The sequence below is a fragment of the Macrotis lagotis genome, chromosome 2 (genome assembly GCF_037893015.1).
Source record: "Macrotis lagotis isolate mMagLag1 chromosome 2, bilby.v1.9.chrom.fasta, whole genome shotgun sequence".
Classification (NCBI taxonomy): Eukaryota; Metazoa; Chordata; class Mammalia; order Peramelemorphia; family Peramelidae; genus Macrotis; species Macrotis lagotis.
The window spans coordinates 116,146,273-116,172,903 of record NC_133659.1 but is presented as its reverse complement, the minus strand read 5'-3'; the positions used below and the strand labels follow the sequence as shown (position 1 = coordinate 116,172,903).

At 38.2% G+C, this 26,631-nt stretch overlaps 1 protein-coding gene across 7 annotated transcripts in view; it reads right to left on the bottom strand.

Moving 5' to 3' along the window:
* The window catches only part of PROX1 (prospero homeobox 1), a 61,951-nt gene that overhangs the window by 6,188 nt on the left and 29,132 nt on the right, over positions 1–26,631 (bottom strand). The window lies entirely within an intron of this gene.

Genomic DNA, 26,631 nt, shown 5'->3' with positions numbered 1-26,631 from the left:
AAAAACATTTTGGCTCCAAAATGGTTAAAAATAATAATTTAGAAAACAAAAAGGAAATTCAGATAAACAATCACATTTAAATGGTTACAAAATATACAGAAACCTAAAATATCACATTTCAAGAAAGAAACAGAGTTGGAGCCAATTCAAATCAGGTAGTTTGAGTACTTTATTTTACAGATGAGGAGATTAAGGCCCCAGGGAGTTAATTGATTTGCCCACAGTCACATAGGTAATAAAATGACAGAACTAGGATTCAAATTCAGATCATACAACTAAATCCAGTCCTCTTTTTTTTTATGCTACCATAAATGTTCTCAGCATTTAGTCCTTGGATGACAGACATATGGTTCTACTAAATACCCCAATACTGATGCTTTCCAGTTTGATATGACTTGACAGATCATTCAATCTGTCATAATATTTGAGATGTCAGAACCATCCCAATATAATTCATATGATTTTTTAAAAATGTCAATGCTACACTGGTCATTTTAAACTATTTTTGCCTTGGAGTTGGATCCACATAAGAAGTCCTAGCGATTGATAAATCTTTAATCTGTCTAGTCTCTTAAACTTATTCTAGGGCTCAATCTCTTATCTCAAGATAACTATTTCCTTTTTAACCTTCAAGCTTTAAACTGTTCCTTCCAAGGTGGGGGTTGGGGGTGGGTGGGAAGTAAAGGATTCTTAGGTGTTATCTCTCTTATTTGTTTGTTTACTTATTTATTTAACTGTCCAGACTGGAAGTTAGTGGCTATTGATGTGCTTATTTAGAATCCTCTGTAAATTACTCAAGATAAAAGGTGGGTTGGGAGGGTATCTTTCCCAGAGATAGGGGATTAACCACTGAAAGGATCATTAACATAAATTATTATTTCTGATAGTATAGATGAAGGGTTTCCTTTAATTGAATACATCTGTATTAACTTTGAGAGAAGAAAATCATTTGGATTTTATATTCTTTGTATGCAAACATAGAAGTAATCTACTGTAGGTGTGGGGGCAGATATTTATAAATGCATACATAGAGAGTAAGATATTTATTTCTGTTTTGAACATTTCACTAATTGAAATAAGTTTTTTTAAAAATTTTAAAAACTTCGTTCCTTTCTCTTCCTTTTTGTCTGTTACCAACATTCACCATGTTGGACATAGAAATAAGGACTCAACATCCTTGTCTTCAGAGTTAAATTTGGTCTCTCAAATAATTTATGAGCTATTGCAGATGATTTGCTTCTTTAGGGAAAAAAAATACCATGATAATTGTCTTGAGAAGAGGGATCCCACCCCCCCTTCACAGTATTATTAATTGTGCTATGTGCCAGACTAAAGTGATCTGGGGGTGGGGTAAGTGGGGGGTTGATAGAAAAAAAATAGTCCCTGCCCTATGGATGTTTACTTTCTATCTGAAGAAAGATCTTTAGTCCAATCTTCTCCTTTTGAAAACTCATGGGGGTTAAGTATGTTTCCAAAGGCCATATAGAAAGTTAGTAGGAAGATCCAAGATAGAATTCAGATCTCCTGTCTCCCAGGCCAATGATCTTTGCACAACACCATTGCTGCCTGAATGACTTGATATACCTTTGGACCCACAAAACAGTATGCTCATGGACTTCTTTTTAATGAAGTAATGAACTTTCCCTCTGCTGCAATATTACAGCTCTCCACCTTACCCACTCTAAGAAATGAGGCATTGAGGCGAGTGTGGATTCCAAACTCAAATCACATCCCCTCCCTGGACCTCACTTTCCTCATCCCTTAACCCAAGCTGCTATTCCCTGTAGGTAACGCTCCAAAGTCTCAGTGTTTTCTTCTATCTGCTGTGAGCACATGTGTGTTGGAGAGCAGGGAGGGGGCCAGAGGAGATTTGGACCTTCCTGTTCACTTTTTAATGATTACAAAAAGCCATTTAACTGTCATTTGGAGAGCATCTCTTCTTTCCTCCCTCTCCCCACCCTTCCACCCTCTCCCCACAGATAATCTTCACATTTTATCAAATAGGCTTTATTGAGAGGAGAAATCTGGCTGGAGAACAGTTAGACTGTGCAACTATCCACTATAACTGCTTGGATTGGGAGCTGTTAGCCAAATGTTACAAAACCATAACCAAAGGCATTTATTAAAATAAACATTTCAGGAAGGATGGTGATACCAGCCACCAGAAATAGAGGAATTCAGATCCTTGATCCTTAGTTCCAGACAGACAAGTGTTATAGGAAAGCAAAACTAGGTGAACAGGAAGGGTAGTTGCTGGAGATAGAGCCTAGATAATGGTGGTAATAATGAAAGCTTATATTCACAGTCAACATTTATACAGTGTTTTTATATACTTCATTTCATGCAATCCTCACTATAGACCTGTAAATTAAGCAGGATAAATACTATTGTCCCCATTTGACAGATAAGAACTGATGTTCTCTCAGAGAGATGAAGGTCTTTGCTTAAGGTCACATAACTGAAAAGTTGAAGAGTCAAGATACAGACCCCTGTCTTTTGATTGATGACAGTTCAATGTTCTCTCTGTTATGTCACTGGGCCTCTCCAGAGGTCATGGGGCTCATTGTCTAACCTGGAAGTCATGCCTTACCACTCTAAGCTCTACAGAGAATATGGAAGGGACAAAGGCAGGAAACAGAAGAAAGAGTTCCTTATCTAGTTTGAGGTGCTATGTATGTGCACATATGTGTGTATTTGTGAGAGAGAGAGAGAGAGAGAGAGAGAGAGAGAGAGAGAGAGAGAGAGAGAGAGAGAGACAATGGTAGAAGGATGAATGCAGAAAAAGGTCAGGGTTGGTAGAGGGGAGTGTAATTCTTGGAAGCAATTAAAGCTAATTATTCCTCTGGGTACTAATAATGGTCTCTTATTCCCTACTCTTCTCCTCCATGTTATTTAATGGGTATTAGTGGGTTGTATCCCATATTGCTTATGGATTAATTTGGCAATAAATCAGATACTGCCTTATGACATCTCTTATGCCTCTGTCTTAAATTGCTAAATAATTTTTGTATTGTCACTTAACTTATATATTTATATTTTTATGCCTTGTCAAGAAATTATATACAACTTGAAGACACTGACTAAGTATTCTCTATAGCAGTCAACAGATGCTTAAGAAGCAGTGTGATATAATTATACTCCATTGGAGTATGAACCATGAAGATCTGAGTTCAAATCCTGTACTTTGCACTTTACTTGTGACCATTGAGAAGTAGGGAAATGGCTTACAGAGCTGCTGAGTCTTAAATGAGATAATGTCTATAGAATAGTTTGCACATTTTAAAGTACTATATGTCATCATTATACTGAAATATAATTGATAATAAATATCTGTCTGATATTAACCTTATCTAGAGTTTAGCAGTACTGATGTACTTATGCAATGAGAACTGATAATAACAAAGATTAAAATAAAATAGAACTTTTAGAGCTAGAAGGAGTGTTTGAAGCTCATCTAATTCAGCACCTGCTTTTACAAAAAAAGAAAGAAAGAAAGAAAGAAAGAAAGAAAGAAAGAAAGAAAGGAAGGAAGGAAGGAAGGAAGGAGGGAGGGAGGGAGAGAGGGAAGGAAGAAAGAAAGAAAGAAAGAAAGAAAGAAAGAAAGAAAGAAAGAAAGAAAGAAAGAAAGAAAGAAAGAAAGAAAGAAAATAGGCTCAGAAGGTTTATAACTCACTAAAGGTCAAACATCTGGTCAGTGGCAGTGCCAAAGTTGGAGTCTAGCTTTATTGACAACCTGTCCAGGACCCTTTCTACCACACCATACTGTTTGCCTTGGGAATTCATTGAGCGCCATTTTGACCTCAGAGTGGCATCTCTATATAGCTGTATTATGATGGAGAAAATCCCTAAGAAGGCTTGGAATTCATTAATAAACAAGACTGGATCTGCAGTTGCTTTGGTTATTGGGTCATTGGTAGTGGTGGTGAGGGCAATGAATTCTTCAGTTAACACATGAATAGATTAGCCACTTCTCACTAATGCTAGCTGACCTTGGAGTAGACTCTGTGGGATTGCCATAGAGGTCAGATAACAAGGTTCTTCTAGTACCTCAACAACTATATGCTCTTGAAGGGAGACCAAGGAGTGCCTTACACTGAATTCTGCTAGATAAATAAATGTTTTTGGTTTTGTTTTCCTAAGATGGCCAGTATATTCTATCCCACATAGAACTTTGCTTAACGAGTTAAGTCTCGTTAAAAAAAAAAAAGTGGTGTGGGGTCATATGGGGGTGGGGGAATGTTTTCTTCCAGGTATCTGTTCCTCCTGACGAGTAAAAAAGGCAAAGGGGACCTATTTTCTGGGGGGGGGGGGATAAGGTGGGCCATAATTTAGGCTCATCCTATTGACTGTCTATGCTTTTCTGTACCTCTTTACACCTAATGGCTTTCACATCTCTAATAAACATCTGCCGAAAATCCCCTGGTGACAAGTAAGCCGTTGTCTGGGTTTCTTTTAATAGAACTCAACTATCTGCAGAATGAACTCCTGAGGATCTTCTCAGCATCAGGTGGCAGGAGTCAATCAAATGACCCCAATGTAAGACAATGTGGACTCAGTGGAGGGGGTGGAAGGGGTGGGGGTGGAGGGAAGAGGCAAACCTGACCCCTCTCTACTGTTTCAGAGGAGTCACGCCATAGTTTTGCTTGCACATGCCAGATGGGAAAAGAAAAGGCTTCTGGAAGCTGGGGTGGGGGGGGATGGGGATGGGCTAGGGAATTTTAAGATGTCTAAGGTCACCTGGAGTTTTAAAACAAAGGAGAATGTAAGAGCTTTGAATGGAAGAACCCAAGCTCCAAATGAGTTTGTCCCTCCTTGCCTTGTTATTTGGGAAGGAGAAGGTGGGGAGGGGCAAGAAGACCTCTAATAGGGTTGGAGAACAGTCACTGGTACCTATTAATTTTCATTAGAAGTTAAGTATGCTTGTTGTTCCTGTGCTATGAATGAGGCTATGAGGAGGGCAGGGGGATGGGGGTGGGGAACAGGAAAGAGGTGATGGTCGAGAGGTGTTGGGGGCAGGGGGTTGGGAGAGAAGAATGTCTACTGTTTCAACTATGTTCAGTCAGCCGCTGCATGGCTCGGTTTGTTGGGTGGACGGTGGTTGTTTTTTTTGGACCGAGCCACCAAGACGCTTATTCCCCCCCCTCCCTTTCCTCTTCCTCCTCTTCCTCCTCCTCCTGCTCCTCCTCCTCCTCTCTCTCTTCCCAGTTGCTTTACCTTCAAGGATGATTTGTTTTATTAAACTGGCTGTCCCCAGCCTCTGCAGTACATAATAAAAGCCTGACAGAGCAGGCTGCCTGCCTTCTGTGTCCTGCAGATACTCATCATAAGTGTCAGGACATACCAAGGTTAGCGGTCACTGGAAGTGCGCTTACTAGCCCAAACCTTGCCAAACGCACTTGGCAGCTGAATGAATGTCACAGAGAATAGAAGGGGAATTACAAAGGTTAAAAAGAAGACAGCCTCTCCTATTTTCTGGAGATAGAGAAGCTGATTTTTCACACTTCTCATAGAATGCTCATTCATGGGCCCCTCCCTCACAGAGTACCTCGATCTTGGGGCCTTGGCCAACTGGCTCTCACCGTTTCTGCCCCACCCACACCCCTCCTCTCCATCCTCTCCCAAATCGTTGACCACTTTTAAAAATGGGCCCACTGGTCTTATTTCATCCATGAGAGGATTTCATACTAAAATGAATGGAAGAACAAATCATACAGAGCAGAGCCTCTCCCACTACCCTTAATCCCCAAAGTTTTCTTTTTTTTTTTTTTACTAAGTTTCATCTCGTTAATCCCCATTAGAGGTAATTTGCTTCCAGTCTCTCTTTTTAAACTTTTGTACAGCTTTTTTTTTTTTAAAAAAAAACCTCAATTTCAAGTGGAAAACTGAAGAGGACAGACACCTCCCTGGCCAGCATGGCTCTCTGAAGAACAGAGTCAATTTCCAGCTGATATTTTGGAGACTGAGTTTAGGTGTGAGTTTCTTTTGCCTCTCTTTCCTTCTCTTTCTTTACTTTTCTTTCTTTAAAAAATTTTTACTATAAAAGGGCAATAAAATGCTGACTGTAAGAAGACAATGTCAAGGAGAAAAGGGTATTGGTATTTTGGATACTCTTCACTGCTCGCCTTGGAGAGAGAGTTATTCTTGTCACAGACCCTTTTGTCTGCATCTGCTGACTGCTTGCCTGTAGCCAGCAGCATAGTTTAACTGTTTTGTCACCTCCTCACATCACATGCATCAGCTGTTGTGCCTTTGTTATGGGTATTGTAGAACTAATCCGCTGTGGCTGTTCTACTGTGCAGTAAATAAAACAGAAACGGGCTGCCCAGACAATTCTGCATGAATATTTCAGATGGCTTTTACAACTCTGATTCACAAAATCAAATAAATAAGTAACTCCTTCCCCCAACCCCAACACACACACACACACACACACACACACACACACACACACACACACACACACAGACCCCACATATCCAGACAAAACTCCCTCCAACTCAGTTGTACTGATGGCTAACTAAGCCATTGTTTTAGAAGAGAAGAAAACTTTAATGCTAAATCTCCTCCCCTCCTTGTCAATATAGGAAAAGAAAAAAATAATATTTCACTTTACTTCAGTCTAATAGCTCTAAAATTGTGGAAAGACATGACTTTCTTCTTTGGAAAGAACTGTGTGATCAGGAATACCCAGTTTGAAACTTGCTTGATGCCAACCTTCAATAGCTCTAAGCAATCTAACTTGTTAATTTGCTTTTATTTCCTCCCTTGAACCTCCTTCCCCCTTCTCCCAGAGCTGTCAAGGCAAAACACTTGAAAGTTCAGCTCTTCCTAAGACCTTGTCCAAAATATTTAACCTGGCCCAGAGTTTAAAAAGGAACAACACACTAAGTTTTCCAAAAGTTAACTTGCGTCATGAGCTGTCCCAAGATGTGAACAATATGTTTAATCCTACAGCAAGGTCATCCTCTGAAGATGATTTCTAAGTGTCTCTAGAGGAATACAAAGAAAAGAAGGAAAAGAAAAACAAGAAAGAAAGGAAAGAAGGGGAAAAGTATCCTTCAGAAAAAGATATCCTAGGAAAGGAAAAAAAAAATCAGTTGAAGCACTTTACCGAGCATTCATTCACCCTGGTTTGCACATGATTCCTCTAAACAAACTCTCCTACCCCTGCTGTTTGTTAAGTAAATATTGATCAAGGAGAGACATATCTCCTGACAGCAGTGGCACAAGCTAGGGACTTACCCTGCAGACAGAGTGGACTTAAATGGATAAACTCAGATGCTTTAGTAACTCCACAAAGAGATTATCAGATGAAAAGGCAAGAACAGATATGTCAGTGCTCTCCATTGTGGGGGCTCCCCCCAGTCCTCTGGATGAAGCCCCAATTTGATTCACTACATAAACTCCTTTGCTGGAAGCAGACAAAATTCTATAGCCACCATAAGTCCTCCTTACAAAAGGGAATCCTTGCAGATATGAAACTGGGGAAGAAGTGAACACTACTGAAGGTCTTTCTTAATAGTCATGTATCCATTTCTTCTGCACATACAGTCAGCACCTCCTTACTCAGATCCAATTTTTTTGAGTTTGTCAGAGTATCACCACTCTTGATGTCATAGTCATCTTCGAGAATGAAGGAAAACACCATTATCACATACAGTCAGTGAGAAATGGAGGTCCTCAGAGGAGGAGCAGGATAAGATGCTACATAGGGTGTAATGTGTATGATTTTCTATTTCATTTATAAGAATAAAATGAGAATCTGATAACTACTATGAAAGTATGAAGTTTTATATGAATAAACAGTAGCATCAATATCTTTATTGTTATTGTTCTACTTTCATATATCAAAAAAAGATCTCTTGATTCCTAGGAAATATTTTCACTTTAATTCAACTGTATTTCAACATTGTGACTCAAATCTTTTTTTAACTCAAAAGCTGAATGGAACATCATGCTAAATTAACATGCATGCTTCCTCTGGGAAGGGGAGATTTTGAAATTATCTCTGGAAATAAGCCTATGTATGAGATATACAGAAATCTGTGGTTGAGGATTGAAATGTTTATTTAGGGTTCCAAAGACATAGTTAAATGTCATTTTAATTGTATTAGAAATTCTGCCTCTTTGCACCTATGTTTCTAAAGAATAAGACTACACCATCAACAATGGGGATACCTTCATAGTGCCTGTTGTATTATGGCATATTATTTCTGCGCCAATGACTAGGTTTTACCTTCAATTCCTTTCTGTTTTGGTGTTACAGGTGATGTCAAATTAAAAAAATAAAAAAAATCTAAATCTATGATTTCATCTGTGTTAGAAGTACAAGTATGGAAACTTCTTCCATCAATATAGATCAGCATCAGCAGTTGTCCCATTTAAGTTCAAATCCATCCTCAGATACTTATTAATTTTGTGAACCTATACAAGTTAGTCTCTCTTCCTCAGTTTCTTCATCTGTAAAATTTGGATAACAATAGTATCTACCATCCAGGGTTGAATTAGATTGAATGGTAATGATGATGATGTTTGTCCTTTGTTCTCAAAGAAGATCACGACATCAGGGAGGTGATGCCATGACATGTACATGAATTGAATTTGAGTGAGGGAGTACTAGGCTAAGTCTAAGCCTAACTTTCTCCTCCAGAGCCATCTGGGTCCAAAGGTCAGATATGAATCAGGATGACTGGAGATGGTCCTGGATGTGACTTGTTCAAGGTCACACAACTAGAAAGTGTTTGAAGTCAAATTTGAACTCAAGTCCTTCTGACTTCAGGGCTGACACTCTACCCACTGCACCAACATGCAACCCAAGACTGAATGGAATAAATTTATAAATAATCATTTGAGTATAGAAGAAAGGGAGCAAGAATGGATAATTAAAAGGTTCAGAAATGTCTATCTGTAGGAGATGGAACATGAACTAGGATTCTATAAGGAAGAAATACATTGTGCAATGCACAGAGACTTAAGAGCAAGGTGTTGGGTGAATTCGGGGCGGGGGGAAGTAGGCCAGTTTGGGAGTATGTAGAGTATGGGAATTCAGATCAATCCAAATTCAACAAGTGTTTATTAAACACTGTGCTTGGTATTGGTTATAGACAGATAAAAATTCAATCAGCTCCTACCTTTAAGGACCTTACATTCTACTGTGCACAAAACCTGGAAAAGTTAGGCTGGAGTCAAATTTTATGGGTAAACTATCAATCTGTGAAGTATAATAGTTTATCCTAGGTACGAGTAATTTTTTTCTTCAACCCAGAAGCAATAAAGAATCATTGCAGGTTTTTAAACTGTCCAAAATTAAGTGATATAGGGTCATGCAACTAATTTGTGTCAAAGGCAAGTCTTGAACTCAGGTCTTTCGAACTCCAAGACTGGCATTCAATTCACTCTATTTTGCTGCCTCTTTGTTAAAACTTATGGGTCCCTAGAATCATGTGAACAGTCCAAAAATTGTCCAGAATCATCCTAGATATGAACCACAGCTTGGTCATGTGTTGTGCTACTAATATCTCGAGAGTAAACACATTTGTAGGAAGTGAATACAGTAATAGTTCAAGGCTACCCTTGGGGGGTAGCAGGCCTGGGGTGGGGGGGAGAGAAGGAGTTTCCCTGGTATTAGGAAAGGAACACAAGGCAAAAACAGTATTGTGGGTTTTTTTTTTAAACCAAGCTTCAAAAGAACAATGTTCTGTTGAGCAAAATTCAGTAGCATTCTGTAAACATTAATTTAAGGAGATCAATAGACTCAGTGAGCTAAAGCCATATTGCAAGATAAACTGGCCAGAGTACCACTTTGTCAAATAGATTTTTAGTTTTCTCGGCTAGATAAAGATGGTTTCAAAATGGGGCAACGTGTTGCAACCAAGGTTTGAAAAGTATGTGGCCTTCAAACAGTCTGCCTGTTCCTACTACAAAGCTGGATAAACATACTTTAAAAATGATAAGATTGGTTCAGAATTGATTTTGCTTTCAAATTGAATATAAAGTAGAATTCTTGGGTGTCTCATTGTGGGAACAAAAAGCAATGAGCCATCATGCATGTAGATAAGGATATAAGTATTAGAGAATGGGCTAAATCATCTTGGGAGAAGCTTGGAGGCAGTTGTCATGAATGTTTGCCTCTTTTTTTTTTAAATCTTTATTCTGCCTAACCTGGTGGACAACAAAACTTCTTGCCAAAATTCAAACTGAGCTCTCTCATGTACATGGGACCAGAGATTCGGGTTAGTAGAGGCTACTCAGGCTGTGATGCTTTCTGTGCGTGCAAGGTCACGGTTACGAGAATCTGGGAGAAGGATGGAGGGAAGCCTTGGCCTTGAGGGTGCCCATGGTACAAATGACAAACCCACTCCGAGGTTAAACAGCTTTAAGTCTGAACATAACAGAACTAGACAATAGAAACAGTGTTAACTAGCAACCAGACATGATTCAGTAGAAATGACTCCTTGGAGAAAATATAATTAAAAAAAAAAACCAGAAACACTCACTCAGAGACTATCTGTTTAAGTGAAGTGAAGGGTCTGACCTAAATGGATACTGAAATGGAATGTACAAGACTTGGTACATTTTGATTTTTCAGCTCATGGTGTGGGGAAATGACTCTGTGTCACTAACTGATACAGTGATACCTCTGACTTTTCTCAGCACAGAACAAGATGAACTAAGGACAGAGGCATCACCTGAACATGGCCTTGGTTTCTCAACTGGGAATCAGGCATTTTTTATCTTATCAAAATCTTTAGCTTTTATGCAGATTATAGGCAGTCTCCCAGAATGCGCTTTGGAGGAAGGCATGAGAGCTTTGGAGCTAAAAATGATTATTTTAGGTCAAATTCTGAGGAAACAAACCCCTAAAGACTGGAATTTGGTTGTATTGGATAAGCTACATTAGTGACTTGTTCTTGAACATTATGGTTACTTTATTGTTTGGTGTCTCATGATGTATTCTTACTAGATTTAATGCTTCCTCCTTCCTTTGTCTGTGTTCCTACTTAGGGATGAGATTCATTTTCATAAAAATATATATTCAAAGCAGCTTCTCTCATTTGATATATGAGGAAGCTGACATTTGGAGAAGGTAAAATGACTTGCTCAGCCCATTGAGAGTTAAGTTATGAAAGATGTAATATAACCCAGTTCTGCTAACTCCTTTATGGAGTAATCTTTCTACTCTATTGGGAAAAAAAATTAAGTCAATGATATTAAAAATGATAATTAGCTAACATATATATATATATATAAATATATATATATATAACTTTAAGATTTACAAAATACTTTGTGAATTTCTCATTTTATCTTCACAACAACCTTGTAAGGTAAATTTATTATCCCTATTTTTTCAGATGAGTAAATTAGGCAGGGAGAAGCTACATGATTTGCCTAAAATCATACAACTGGTAAGTGTCTGACATAGAATTTGAACTCAGAGAAGTTCATCAATCTATCCATTGTGCCCAAATTTCAGGATAAATAACTATGAAAATCTATTGTGAGGTTTTTTTCATATTGTATAACCACTTGATGAAAGGCAATATGTTGCAGATCAGGGATGGGGATCCTTTCTTTCTGCCAAGGACCATTTGGATATTTATAACATCATTTACAGGACATAAAAAAATTATCAGCTTAAAATTAGCCTGCTATATTTGGTTAAACATTTAATTAATTCACCCCTAAAAAACTCCCAGATTTATTGAATTTCAAGTCCTGTCTGTGGTTGCCATGGTGATGTTAGACCAAATGGTGTACACTCACCTCTGTTGGAGATGATAGCACTAGCCTATCAGGAACCCAGGAAGACTTGGGTTTAAATTTTATCTCCTGACATATACTGGTTATTTGACCCTAGCAAATCCCCAAACCTCTAAGTGCTCTGGGCAACTCTGAGACTATAAGCAGAAGAGTTTGAAGAAATTTTCTCACTCAGGGATCCTTTATACCAATGTTATCACAGATCTTAGCTCTATTGCTAAATTCAGTTCCCATGGGCTTCCCTACTGGTTCAATATTCACCATTTCCTTTTATGGGTCAGGCAGGTTAGTCTTACTGGTTAGTCATAATCTGATCTGGTAACAACACATCTTGAACAATTTAATCAAGATCTCTTGGATCCAGCTAATGATACTCTCAACTGAGTGTAAAACTCTTTTCTAATCTACATATAGAAGTGTTTTGCATTAAAATTGTAGCTATCTGTCCAGTTTCACAATTAGCAGGTAGGTGCTTTTAGATCAGTAAATACTAAGATAATCTTAAACTGAAGAGCTTTCTCCTGTTCCATGACCACAGGCAAGGTCTGAAAATGGTGTCATTTCCTGCTGGGAGAATTGGATTATTCAGTGTAATACATGCAAATTGATTTATCACAAAATAAATATCTTCATGCTATTAAATTTATGATATTTAAAAATACTATTTTTTAGGGTTTTTTTTTTTGCAAGGCCAGTGGGGTTAAGTGGCTTGCCCAAGACCACACAGCTAGGTCATTATTAAGTGTCTGAGGCTGGATTTGAACTCAGGTACTCCTGACTCCAGGGCCAGTGCTCTATCCATTGCACCACCTAGCTGCCCCCAAAATACTAATATTTTGATAAAAGAAAAGAGTATAGCATCGTGGATATTCCGTCCTGAGTCAGAGCTGAGTTCTAGTATTGCCTCTGATTCATAAAGGTTAGTATTCCTGTGTAAATAATTTCAACTCGGTGCCCTCAGGCAACTCTCTAAATTACAAAACAGTTGCTGATGTAAGGTAGTGTAGGGAGCATCCTTACCAGGTTTCCCTTACTCTGTTCTTAAGGAAGAAAGAAAAAAACTAAGGAACTAAGAAAAAAACAAAGAAAAAAAACTCAAGAAAGGTTAAGGAAGGAGAAAGAATTAGATAATGAATGGTTGGATAGATAAATAATGGGAAAACAACATTTATAAATGCCCTTATTATATCACATATTCTGTCCCCAACATATTAAGCCCCATTGTGCATTACAGCCTTACTTTGCCTATTGTCAGCTATAAAACAGAAAAAACCTGACTGTTTAATTCAAGAAAAACCTTGAATTAAAAAACAAAAAACCTGGTGTTAGAACAGTGTACTGCTCATATTTTGGGTGTTTTTTACTTAAAACTTGCAAGATAAATTACCTACTGCCTATGCTTGGAGCCTAAGGGCCTTGGGAAGTAGATAATATTCCAATATTATTTTCCTTACCTTGTGTATCATTACCAACTAAAGTGACAAACTAAGAAGTATCAATTTCAGTTCCTACTTAAAGTCCTTTGACTAACAACATATATGGTTATTGTGATTGACCTTCATATTCATTAAAGTTAATAGTGGCCCAGAGAATCCTAAGTTATTTCTTTTTGGTGTTGGAATGTATTAAATAGTTATCTTTTCCTAGCACATCTATCTTTTGAATTTTGCCTTGCTTCGATTAGTTAAATAATCAAATTAGTCTGTACTCCCTCAGTGGAAATGTGGGTGAAGAAATCTGAACAAATGCTGGTTACTGGGAAACTGAGAGTCCAGAAATTAAGTAAATGACATCTCCAAATGATGGAAGGGTCAGAAATTGTGACATCAGGTTGGCACTTCCCCTATGCAAACAGTGCTCTGGAGAGTATTTTAATGCTTGCAATATCACCTCTAAGCTAGAAGATGAAGTGACTTCTTGTGATATCCAAGATCCATGAGTCACCATAGCAGACATTCTAATATGTGATTTTGACTGACAACTTCTTCCACTAGCAATGATCTGTTTTTGCCCACTTTCCACCCCCTCTCCTAAATAGGAACCCCATTGCTGCTAGAAGCAGCAGCTCAGAAAACACTTCATCATGGACTAAAGAAATACTGTATTTCAGAAGTTCTAACCTTTCTTCTAAGGTCGTGTCACATAAAGGTTTGTAAAAAAGCTTTGAGATCACTGGGGGATGCAAGGCAAACAATTTTGAAAGGAAGAGCAGAATTGCTGGAATGAGCTTCAAGGCTAAGGCCTTGAGCTTTAAAAGTACTTGAGAGGATGTTTGGGACAGAAATCTTATTGCCATATTGAAATGGCAATTTCCCAATTTTTTTTCCAAGAGGGAAAAAAGCAAAATAAATTCCACATCATTAATTCATTTGAAAAATTGTGCCTTCATCTCCGATTGGTTTTTGTCTTATGTTTACTAAAAAAGAAGGACTTGCTTTCCCTTTACCTAATTTCTCTGCCTGATATCCCACCCCTCCCCAATACTTATTCTCAGTTAGCAAGTACAATTTTGCCCAAAGTTATTTAAAACTATCAGATCTTTATTTTATAAACTTCCCAACAGCTCCTCTGCACTCTTAAGAAACCCAGCAACAATCAGCAACAAAACTGATTATCAATATCCAATACATAGGAAGCATGAGGTTTCTGAACATTTGTTGACTCCTGAGAGGCAGCATGGTGGAGGGGATAGATGATGCCTTAGAATCCAGGGAGTTGGAGGTGACAAGGTGGCGCAGTGGACCGAGCATGGGCCCTGGAGTCAGGAGTACCTGAGTTCAAATCCGGCCTCAGACACTTAATAATAACTCAGCTGTGTGGCCTTGGGCAACCCACTTAACCCCATTGCCTTGCAAAAACCTAAAAAAAAAATTAGGGGAGTCTAAGTACAAGTCCTGTCTCTGATATGGAGCAGTTTTATGACCAGGCCCCCTCACTTAATCTCTTGGTGTCCCAAGGGAATCTCTTTAAGAATCAGTTCTACACTATGTTACTGAGAGATTTGTAAGCCTTTTTCTTTTAATGTGGACAACAGAGGAAGGTGAACCAGTATAAGGAAAACAGGTCTATCCAATAAGAGAATCTATAGAAAAGAGGGGGCTTAACATATTAACAACCACTAGTTTTAGGCACTGGGGGAGGGTTGGCTTGGATGGGGTGTGTGATGCCCAGTGTTCTGGTCTGGAGAATACTTAGGAGTTTAGTAGGAAAGTCAAAAGTCACAAAAAGCTTGCAAAAATGTAGCTTTCACTTATTTCTTTTTGTACTCCTTGGTAACGATCAGGCCCATTTCAGTCAATAAAGAGCTCATGCCTAAAAATGAAATCTTGGTATTCCCGGAGGGTCAGTTATCATGCCCCTCAGGGCCATGGCAGATATTCAGATAGGCCCAGTGGGGCCTCTGTAAAGACTCAAATGGGGTCCCTGGAGATTTTTACAGCTATAATTAAGCTGCAGGAATGAATGGAGTGTTTCTGACTTGTAAGGGCCATCACTCCGACCTCTTAAAGCTTTGCAAAATGATTAGAATTATTTTACTCTCTCTGGAGATAAAATAGGCCTTATTTTGAAAGGAATCTCATTTGGAATCTTACAAAGTCCAAGCTGGAAATACCCCAAGAGATCATCTAATCCAACCCCTCCAGACGAGGAAAACAAGATCCAGTGAGGTTCACTGATTTTCCAAAGGTCACAGTGTCAATGACAGAATCATAATTTGAACTCAGAGTTCCTGATTCTTTGGGCAAATCTCTTTCCTTTATACTATCCCAGTCAAATCAAAGTACTTGAAGGAAATCTATTGTTTGTTCTTCCAGGAAAGTTACTTTTGAACACTTAGCTGGGGATAGGAATAGGGAGAGGTAGTGGTAATGAGGGTCAGCTTCTATTCTTAAAACCCTGTGGATACTATCTAGTTATCAGTACCATGAGAAGAAGGGAGGAAAAAAACCCAGAAAGTTCCCATTTTCTCTATTTCAGTGATGCAAGAAAAGGACAGGAAGCTTTGCTCTGCTTAAGCAGTGAAGTCAAAGCAATCTAGAAGATGGGTTTGTGTGTGTGTGTGGGGGTGGGGAGGCAGGTGTTCAATGGATAGAGTGTTAGGTTTGTAGTCAGGAAGATCTTAATTCAAATCCAGCCTCAGATTCTTTCTAGCTTTGTGACCCAGATTGTACAAGTTACTTAGCTTCTCTCAACCCTTGTAATCTCATCTATAAAATAGAGATGATAGTATTTGTAGTTGAGTTTTAAATGAGATTTAATGTATGAATATATATATATATACATATATATATATGTGTGTGTCTCTCTCTATATATATATTGCTTTCCAAATTTAAAACTGTTAAGTTATCATCATTATTATCAATTATTTGTGCGGATGCCTCTTTGCTAGTGAGCATATCAGGGATTAAAGTGCCTCTTGGGGTGGCTAGGTGGCACAATGGATAGAGCACCCGAGTTCAAATCTAATTATTACCTAGCTGTATGGCCTTGGGCAAGCCACTTAACCCCATTTGCCTTGCAAAAACTAAAAAAACAAAAGTGCTTCTTGAGGATATCATTGAGGTAGCAGGATGGGCCTGGCCCTATCCTGATGGGATTGATATTCTCAGTGGTAACAATACCTCCACCCTAGGCTGATGGCAACTATCTTCAGTAGATGTTTTCTGGATGTAAACTAAGATAGACAAGATACTTTATCTATAAAAATTAAAAATATTCAGATAAAAGGGCTGATTTCTTCATTTTCATGCAACTGACTGACGTCACATGGACATAGTCATATCTGCCTTGGACACTGAGAATCTGATACTCTGTTCCTATAGCAGTTGAAAGATAATTCCAATGAACAAGAGCTGCTAAGATGTTCATCCCTAAATTATACTGCTACTAAGTTTCAATAGCTATGGTGACAATGGAAAAAAGTTCCTGATCACCTGGGGTCTACAAGTCAGGTTCGATGGACTAAAGTCAGATAGGATGGCCTAATCATCTGACATGCAATGTACAATTCTAGTCTATACCCTCTGGAAAAAACATTGGGGCTGCCAAAGGTTCCAGAAGGGCAATTAAAATGATTGAAAGGATAAAGCAGTTTCCGTATGAGATTAGACTTCAGCATTTAAGATTCCATTCTGGAGAGAGGAAGGCTGAGGGAGAGATAAGATTTAAGTCTATTAAGTCAGGAAGGACATGGATAGGATGAGTACAGACTCATTTGTGGTTCTAAAATAAAGTGCTTGAGATGGAGTCAGAAAGATGAGTTAAAATCCCACCTCAGACATTCATTAGTTGTATGACTCGTGAGTAAGTCTTAATATCTCATTCCCTCAGTTGTCTCATCTGTAAAATGGGGATCATTTAGAGTATCTTCTTGGTTGAGTTGCTATAAGGATCAACTGAGATAATGCAAAGTGTTTTGTAAGCTTTAAAACCATATAGAATCATAAGTTGTTATCCTTGAGTATTATATTTAGGCAACACTACTTGTAATTTGGAGAATATAATTTTCGGCCAAAGGAAAAAAAAATCATTTTTCTCAAGAGGTTGTGACTTTATGGGATTTTTGCCTTGAGAAGTGTTGCATTCTGAAAATAAGATTTATTTTACAAAGAGCTGAAATTAATTTCATTTTTTCTGCCTATGTATGAGTTTTTCCCATAAAAAGTTAGAGATAATCTCAGAACAAAAAGAAACCTTGGAGATCATCTCATTCAATTCATATCTGAATAGAAATCCTTTCTAAAATATCCTCAACAAGCAACTATTCAGAATCTGCATGAGGACTCCAGAGATGAGGAACCCATTCCCTAAATGCAGCCTGTTCCATTTACAGACAATTCAAATTGGTAGAAAAGGTGGGGTTTTTTGAGCCAAAAATTGACTCTCTTCAACTTCTACCCAAAGGCCCTGTATCACAAAATGTTGTTTTGTGCCTCTGTCAAAGATCATATAAACTTGGATGATCCACAGTTATAACCTAGTGTGACCTTTCTGCTGTTTTTAACTGTCAAAGTATGGCACAATGAGAAGAATAATGAATAGGAATGCAAGAGATATTGGTTCTACATAGATCTACCAATTTATGATTTTTTTTGGGGGGGGGTCCTGCCACTTCCCCTCTCTTTGGTTCAGTTTCCTTGTCAGTAAAAATGAGGTTGGATTCTTTCTCTAAGGTTAGATTATCTTTGAGGCTCCTTGATACAGAAATTTATGACTCTACTTACATATCAACAGAACAATTCCCCACACTAGGGTCTGGCTCAGTGATCTCAAGGGGATGGAGATCAGAGAGGTCAGTGATCTGGTACAATGTGACAAGTCAGAGTCTACCAAGAAACAATTGCTTCCCTTGGGGAAAACTGTTTTTTAACCCATGCCAAGGTCTTTGTCCTACAGTCTTGATTAAAATTCACTGGAAGTAACATGGCCATAACCCCACAGAACATGTGCCACTCACACTGAAGCATCTTCTCAAATCTGAATGGGTTTTAATCAAAGATGAAAATAAATGTTAAAAATCCTTTACTGGGGTGGAGAGTCATGATGAGCATTATAGTGGGGAGGGCTAGAAGAAAGAAATCTGATGAAAGTACTTCCTAGAGGAGCTGTCTATAATATATTAACATAGTTCAATTAATTTACATTAAGAAAAATAAAGAAACTATGGAGTATATCCTTATAACTAACTATTGCTCAAGATAGTGAGCTTTAAATCTCTGCTAGTGGAAAAATTAAGACATATTATTGAAACAAATAGGAAAGAAATAGGTTAGAAAAATGTTTAGGTAGAGAAATAATTTTCTATTTTTAAAAGGACCAAATGTTAAGTATTCCAAATTTTTACTTAACAGGTCAGTGGGCTGTGGACTGGAGGGAGAAAAGAGGAGTGCAAGCGGTGTGGTGTGTGTGTGTGTGTGTGTGTGTGTGTGTGTGTGTGTGTGTGTGTGTGTATGTGTATGTGTGTGTATTTACCAGCAGGTTAATGGGCTAGAGGATGGAGGGAGGAAAAAAGGAGGAGTGCAAGGTGTGTGTGTGTGTGTGTGTGTGTGTGTGTGTGTGTGTGTGTGTGTATACGTGTGTGTTGTGGGGTGTGGTGTGTGGGGGGGGTTTCCATTCAGAGACTTCAATGCAGTACAACCAATGAAGAAAATTTCCTGTGCTCCCATTCAAAACCCTTGTAAAATGTAGCATAGTATATAAAAAAAAAATAAAAGAATCAGGGAGTGTGAATGGGGGTAGAGATAAGGGAGTGGGATAAATAAAGAAAGCATACAATAAATAAGCAATATCTAATAACCATCATAAACTGTAAGCAACTCCTTGGTACCCTTTAAAATTGCAAGTTAGAAAATGTTAACTGTCATTGTGGGGGGCCCATTCAAAGTCACCATTCATTTGAGAAGTGAAAAAGTGGGAGAGGTCATGAAGGGTCAGATGGCTTAGGAGGGGTGAAGAGTCACCTTGTTTCTCATTGTGGACTCTGGAGTGATTTGGGCAAAAAAAAAAAAAACAAAACACAAAAAAACCCCGGACATCTGGAGTTCAAAAGTCGAGGAAAATGGGGAAGAACCCTGAAGATGAATAGATGATCATCAACCACACAAAAGAATGAAGCAAAGAGAAGGCTGGATTTGGGCCCTCACGTCTGGCAAGGAGGCAGGCAGTAAGGCTAATGAAGCATTTGCGATATGGGACGTATGCCAGCGTAACAAAGAAGATGCGCATCAGCTCTGCAGATGTGCCAAAGCCCCCAGAGCAAAATAATGACATAATCACCATCAGTGTCACAGACCAGACTGTACACAAGGTGACATGGGAGAGAATAAATAAGAGTCTTTAGAGGCCTGTAATAAACACACAGGAAAGAGTAACCATCTCTCATGACCGCTGTCCCTGAGTCCTGAGATACTGGGAAGAATGGGTGCAGTGAGTTCCCCCCACCCTTGAATGCTAAGGTGATGACTCTTGGAAAAATGGGTGCTTTTTTCCCCTCCTCCCTTAGAAGCCTTTATTCTATTCCTTCTGTTCTTGTGGAATTGGTAAGAAAAACCTGAAAGACTTGAGAAGGATTTATATGGTTTGAGTGGAAAGAACTGAGAAGAGAGGAATAAGACCAGGGGAAAGAAAAGAAACAGAATTTGGAATCTTGAAGGGTTCCCAAACTTCTGTCAACTTCAAACATATCAAACTCTATAAGGGTTGACAATTTCCATGCAACTTGGTAAATATTAGAAAGACTGTTTGGAGGTGGTTGGGGTGGGGTGTCCCCTAGGAATAGGAGTCATAAATTATCAAGAAAATGACAATCTAAAGTTGGTGTTCAAAAGGAGGGGGGAATGGTACAAGGAAAACAAACAATCAAACTCCATTTCAAGCAATGTCTCTATTAAGTATCTCTAATCACTTGGCAGTGGATTTCTTGGTAAGGTAGGTGTTTGTGTTAATACAACTGTCTGTCTTTTAGGTGACTTTTATCAGGTTTAAAGTGAAAGTCTGTTTGGTGATTGAAACAACAATGATAAGCAAACCCTAAGAAGAGTTTCTCACACAAAGGACTTGGCTATACCAATGTCCCTTTTTATAGCTTCTAATGAAAGATTCATAAGAATAATTTGAATTTTTTATGATCCTCTTTTTTGGAGTGACTTTATGAGTTGTGTCTACTTCATATACAACTTCTCCTTAAATACAGGAAAGCCTATGGTGAAACAACCTGAAGAGTAACTTAATTGGGACAAAAAAAATTCTTAAAAAAGGCCATGCTTCAGATCTCTTTTCACTGAAAAGAAAATTCCAGGAAATGGATTTTTATATTTAAATTTTTTTAAATGCCCTGACTGCTCCCTGTAGTACTAAAGTAGAATTAAAAAAAAAAACCACAACAACTTATACCTCTCTAATTTACTAGTTCAACTGCACCACAGAAGAATGATTATGTTTGTTTTCCTTGGCTTCACCCTATTTAGCAGGAACGGTAACATAATGATCATTAATAGACAGTCTTTTTCCTACACTTCTCAAATGTGCTGCACATCTTTGTTCAGTGTTTTAGCCAGAAAAAAAAAAGAAGAAAAAGAAGAAGATAGTGTTGGTTTTGTTTTATGTCACGTTAACAAAAAATTAGTGGTAAAGATTGCCTGAAACCATTCACTGAAGGTGAAACAAAAGGATTCTCTACCACAAAAATCTGTTTTCAGAAATCATAGCTTCCAAGTGAAATAGACAATATTTGCTCAAATGAAGGTTGCTTTTCAGTTTATAGAACGTGTTGGAGAGAAATGAATATATGTTCATTAACCTTTCTGCCATATGCCTCACAAAAAAAAGTTATGGTTAAAAAAAGCAAGAAAGAGAAGGCTGATGAAAAATTTTTTTTTCTGCCATCTGAAGGAAAGAAATGCCAGCTTTGAACAGGTTTTAGTTAGCTAAACAATTCTGTTTAATCTAGATGAAATAAACATGCAAGTGTGAAAAAAGGCTGTTAGAACTTTCCATTTAATCCATAGATGGGCTGAGTACAATGATAACGTCCCACTGAAAGCTACAACCACCACCAGCAGCTGTTATAGAAGAGAGCTTGCTCTCTTGCTCCTATTGATAACCCTTTGTGAAATGAAGAAAAAGAGCCGAGGGAAGGAGAGCTGAATGTCAGACAATAGACATCGCTACACACACTGTCTCTGAACTTTCCTCATCTCTGAAGGACAATTAATTATGAAGGCCTTAGGGGTAGGTCGAAGCAAGGGAAAAACCTACTGCTGTCCCAGCACTCCAGCGGCTATCTCCGTGTTTGTTAAATGGCTTTGCCTGTTGGGGTACAGCCACCAAAATAGCCAATAGACCATTTGGGGTGGGATAAGAGGAGGGAGGTAAGGGGGAGAGCAAAAGATTTTTTTGTGTGTGTGCGCCTGTCCTTGTATAATTCTATTCTCACTGTGAAATTATCCATACACAAAACACAAGGACAATTTTTTTTTTTAAAAGAGAGCAGAGCCACAGGGTAGGTTACAGTCAGAAACGGCCTCTCAGTGGTGTGTTAAAAAGGATGGTCTTTTCACCAAATCATTTCACAGAGGCAAAACAGACAAACACAAAGAGTTGAGACTTTTTCTCCTACATTAAATAGAGTAACTGATAAGGTCAGACATATGATACCTAAAGACATGAATCTGTGAACTCTTGAAGTCAAAGGACTTCTCTGTGCAGAGGAACAATCTTTCAAAGGAAATAGATCATAGAACTCCACTGAATCCCCTTTAAACTTTATGAAGCAGGAGGAGAAAAAGCTCTAAGTAGGAAAGCTTGACAGAAGAGCCTTGAACTATTTTCTGAAGGAAAGATGAGACCCTCCCCAGGCTGCCACAAAACAGCTTTTTTTTTCTAAAGGCTCTTCTGAACTTTGATATGTGCCAAGACACTGCTATTGAAAGCTGTATAATTATGTGCCATAGCCACTGTCGAAAATGCTTTTGTTCACCCCAACAAAGAACAATAAGCAAAGCAAGGCGACATTACACTCTATCTTTTTCTTTAAGAATGTTGAGAAAGGTCGTGGAATGCTATAACTAATAAAGCTGTTGAGTAAGGAGGTTTCAAAGTTGTTCTTTACTGTGCTTGAATGTAACCCAATGACAAAAAGGCACAGGGAGCTAAAAATGTAATGACATTACCAAATAGATGATAAATCAATGGGCCTACTTCATTATATTGATGAACACCTTGAATACCGAAAGGACAGAAATGTAAAAAAAAAGAAGCCTCATTTAGAAAGTGAATGTCCCTTCACCCCCTGCCAACTCTGAACTTGGTCCCTCTAGAGAGTTGTCCTTCCTATTCCAGGAAGCAATTCTGCAAAAAAAAGTATATCCCCAGAGAGCAATGCACATACATACATACATACACATACACGTATGACATACTTGTGTATATATTTATGTGCATAATATCTGCACAGATATATGTAGAGAGAGGGAGGAGGGGGAAGAAAGAGGAAGGGAGAGAGAAGGAGGGAGGGAGACAGATGGGGGGGGAAGACAGGAAGGGAGGGGGAGGAGGGATTTCTTCCTTAAAGAACCTATTTGGCTTGTCATTGATAAAACTGGCAAAGAGAAAAAGGGAAGGACATCTCTTCCTCACTACCCACTAAACATGGCTTGTGATTGCTCAAATGAATTGATAGCTTCCAGGCCAAAAGTCTGGATTTGTCCGCAGCAAAAGTATATCTACATACTAGCTTTCCAAATGATAATTCACATTCAATATCTCTTTGGAGAGGAGAGGTGCTCTTCCCAAACCCACCTGTCCTCATTTTTCTTTAAAGAGATGATGATATGGGTGAAAGTTTTCCAAATGCACTTGCTATTCTCCCAAATGGCAAACATCAATTTTTGTTTGGTTTGGTTTTGCTTGGGGGTGGTGGAGTGAACGAAAAGAGGGAATTAACTTTTTGAAAATTCCCTCTTGACCCAAATAAGTCCAAATGGGAGGCAGGAAAATGTTCAATGATCTGTGGAGGTAACCTGCTTGCCATAGTCACCCAGAAAAATGTCAAATGTACAGGTGGCCATGGCTGAACATCTAAAGGGTGAGACAGTGGCATGGAGGAAGTGACACTTGAAAACTTACTAATCAATGGATTAAATCCTCCTTCTCTTTCATTCTCATGGCTCCTACCCAAAACACTGCAGTCTGTATGAATGAGGGCAGAAATAGTTATTCATTCTGACTCAGCATCTCCAAGAGTGAAAAACTAACCCGAGGACAAATGATTTGGTTTGCTAATGGGGTTGGAAGACCCATGATCTGAACTCTTCTTTCCTATTCTGTTCCTCATCACTAGTATTAAGGCCTTATCATAGATGCTACAATGACAGAAAATCCTTAAGTTACTATAATGGAAATATCCATTCTCTTCACTCCCTATAATTTGTCTGTTGAATCTCAAATCATTTGGTGATGTCTTAGTCATACTTTCTCATTCCCTACAACAAACTTCCAAAATCTATCATGGGGGGATGGGAAAAAAAATTGGTAGGATAGTGAAAGAGGGAAACATGGTGCAGTAGTAAGTATTCTGAATAAATATGGAATAAGAGAATCTGATCCCAGTTCTGCTACTCACTACTCTGGTGACCTTGGTGGGAGTTGCTAAACCTCTCTGGGTCTTGGTTGTTATGTTTGTAAAACAAGGGGATTTTAGAAAAGATAATCTCTAAAGGCCCTGCTGGTTTCTATAATTATGATCCTCAGATCCTGAAAAATTGATCATTTCCTTCCCTAATTAGTAAAACTTGCATTCATTTAAATACTTTTGGATTCACAGGTCAGTTAAATCAATTTTATCCCTTGTGAAAAACACAAAGGAACCTTTGAACAGATCTAGTGACTGTGATGGCTTTCATATAGAATAGGGGGAAAAAACACTAAATGAAGTAGTAAATAAAACATAGCACCAGAAACATAATTCCTAAAAACCAGAAGTCACAGGTTTTAGAAGGGATTCTAAGCTATCTCTCTGAACTGTCCCATAAAAGTTTCCAAAAAACCCTTCACTAGGGAACAAGTACAAAGAAAGTGTCAACCAAAACACCCAGAGAATTTCATCTGTGGATGAATATGAAACGTAGAACATTTATATCCTGTTGCTCAATGCCCTCTGTTGTATCCTTCTCCCCATATGACTGAGGCAATATTTTCCCTTCTTTGGTGAAATAAATCACATTCTCTCTCTTTCCCTTTAGGATCTCCAACTATTGCCCCTTGAGCTTTCTCCAGCTCTCATCATTCTAATTCTGAAGTTGTGCCAAGAACCCTTGACAAATTTGTAAGCTGATATAAGCTTCTGTGTCACTTAGGTATCTCAGTGTTACATGGGCCTTGAAACATCCAAGCCAGCCAATCTTCCTTTGGACTTGTCAGAAAACTTCTCCCTTTGTTCTTTTTCCCCTTAGGTTGGCAGTCAGCAACCTCTCTGCCCTTGTGGTCACCACAGCTGGGGCATTAGTGTAAATATTAGTGCTATACGATTGGAAATTTTAATTCATATGCATGGAAAAAGAAAAAAAGGAGAATAATACAAGAATGGAAGAAGGGAAAAAAGAAAGAGGGAGGAGAAAGGAAATAATAAATCTTATGGGAAGATGTTAGAAAAGCAAATAGTAGATTTGAAGGAGTATAGCAGAAAAGAAAATTATGTATCTAATGAAGAAGGGTAGAAAAGAAAATGGTAGATCTGATGGAGGATAGAACTGTCACAAACAGCCCTCAGGGGATTTCTCAAGAGCCCTTGCAACTATTTTGCCTGATGCTATGTTTACACGATGTCAAAACAACCAACTGAGAAATGAAAATTTTAGAGCTGAAGAGATTTCCTTTTATTGTCTGTGGAGACACCAAATAATTAAGTGTAAGGGTGTTTCAGTAGTCTTTGTTTGACTTGGCTATTTTGGAGTCATAGTCCAAAAGGAGTTATCCCTCTGTCTACCATCTTAAAATCAAGACGATAAAAAAGAAAACATGGACAATTCTTTCCTGATTTGCCACTCTTTCCCCCCTAGTTATACTCAAATTATCTGTCCCATTTCAGTTGACCTTAAGAGAGGAAAAAGAAATATGGAAACAAATCAGCACACAAAAATGTTAGTCATTGTATTCAGCTAGAGGTGCTATATTCATTGCTGGCCCCCAGCCACAAGGCCATACTGGTAAAGCTTAAATGATAAGACCGGTGGCTTGTTAAGGATCTTACTTAAGCATAGACATCTATGCACAAAGGCATGGAAAGAAGGGATAACCTTATCTGAAGCTTTTATTAGTACATGCCAAGAACTTGACTCAAAAGTACTTAATATTAATCAAATTGTTCAAGAGGAGGAGGGGTGAATCCATGTTCCTGTTTCAGACCCAGACCCAGATGCTATAAGACCTCTTCTTCCAAGGTGTTTTCTCATAGATTCTCATAAATGAAATTAACATATTCCTGGGGGAGGAGGAACAACAACTGAGGGATTTGATAACTTGCCCACATTCATAGTTAAGTGACAAAATTTCTACTCAAAGCCCATACTTTATGCATTTAATCCCTCAAAAAAAATAGGCACATTCCACATTGAGTCAAAGAAAGTAGAAATAGTTAAAGGAGCAGTAGATGAGAATAACTCATGAAAAAGAGAAAAATATTCAAGCTTATTAAAAGATCAACATAGATCAGGTATGAGGGGAAGGAACTGGGATAATATTAATTAAATACAAATTCTCAGGTCACTAGATACCATTCTCACTGTAATCTACCCTGATTTTCTTGACCTCTTGAATTGTGAGTAGAAACTGAACACAAGTTAGGTAAAGTTTAGCCTATACTGTGAATTTTCAGATATTGTTTAATGATATACTCACTTAAGTATGTCAGACAAAAAAATCAGAAGTGACCACATGAGTTCTGGGAAAGTCTTTCATAAAACTTGACAGATGCTGCTGGTAGAATATCTCATGCAACATTAACTATAAGTCATGATTGTAGCATCAAAGAGAAGCATGCACCTCTTTAGGCTCTCATCATGTTGGGGCTATCCAAGTTCATCAGGGTTGAACTATCCAAATCCATTTTTTTAAATGCAGTTACAATAATAGGTGACTTTTTTGTAGCTAATAACTTCAAAATTTAGTATTTTTATATAATTTAAATAGAAGAATAAAGATGCCCTATTAGAATGAAGAGTTTGATAATTAGCTTATTTTTTTGGTTTTCTTATTTATTAGGAAAAAAGTCCAATAGTATCACATATGGATACAACCAAGCCAGTTGAAATGGAAAATTTAAGACAGTATTATATGACTGGAAAGGTTCTCATTTTTAATGAGTTCAGCA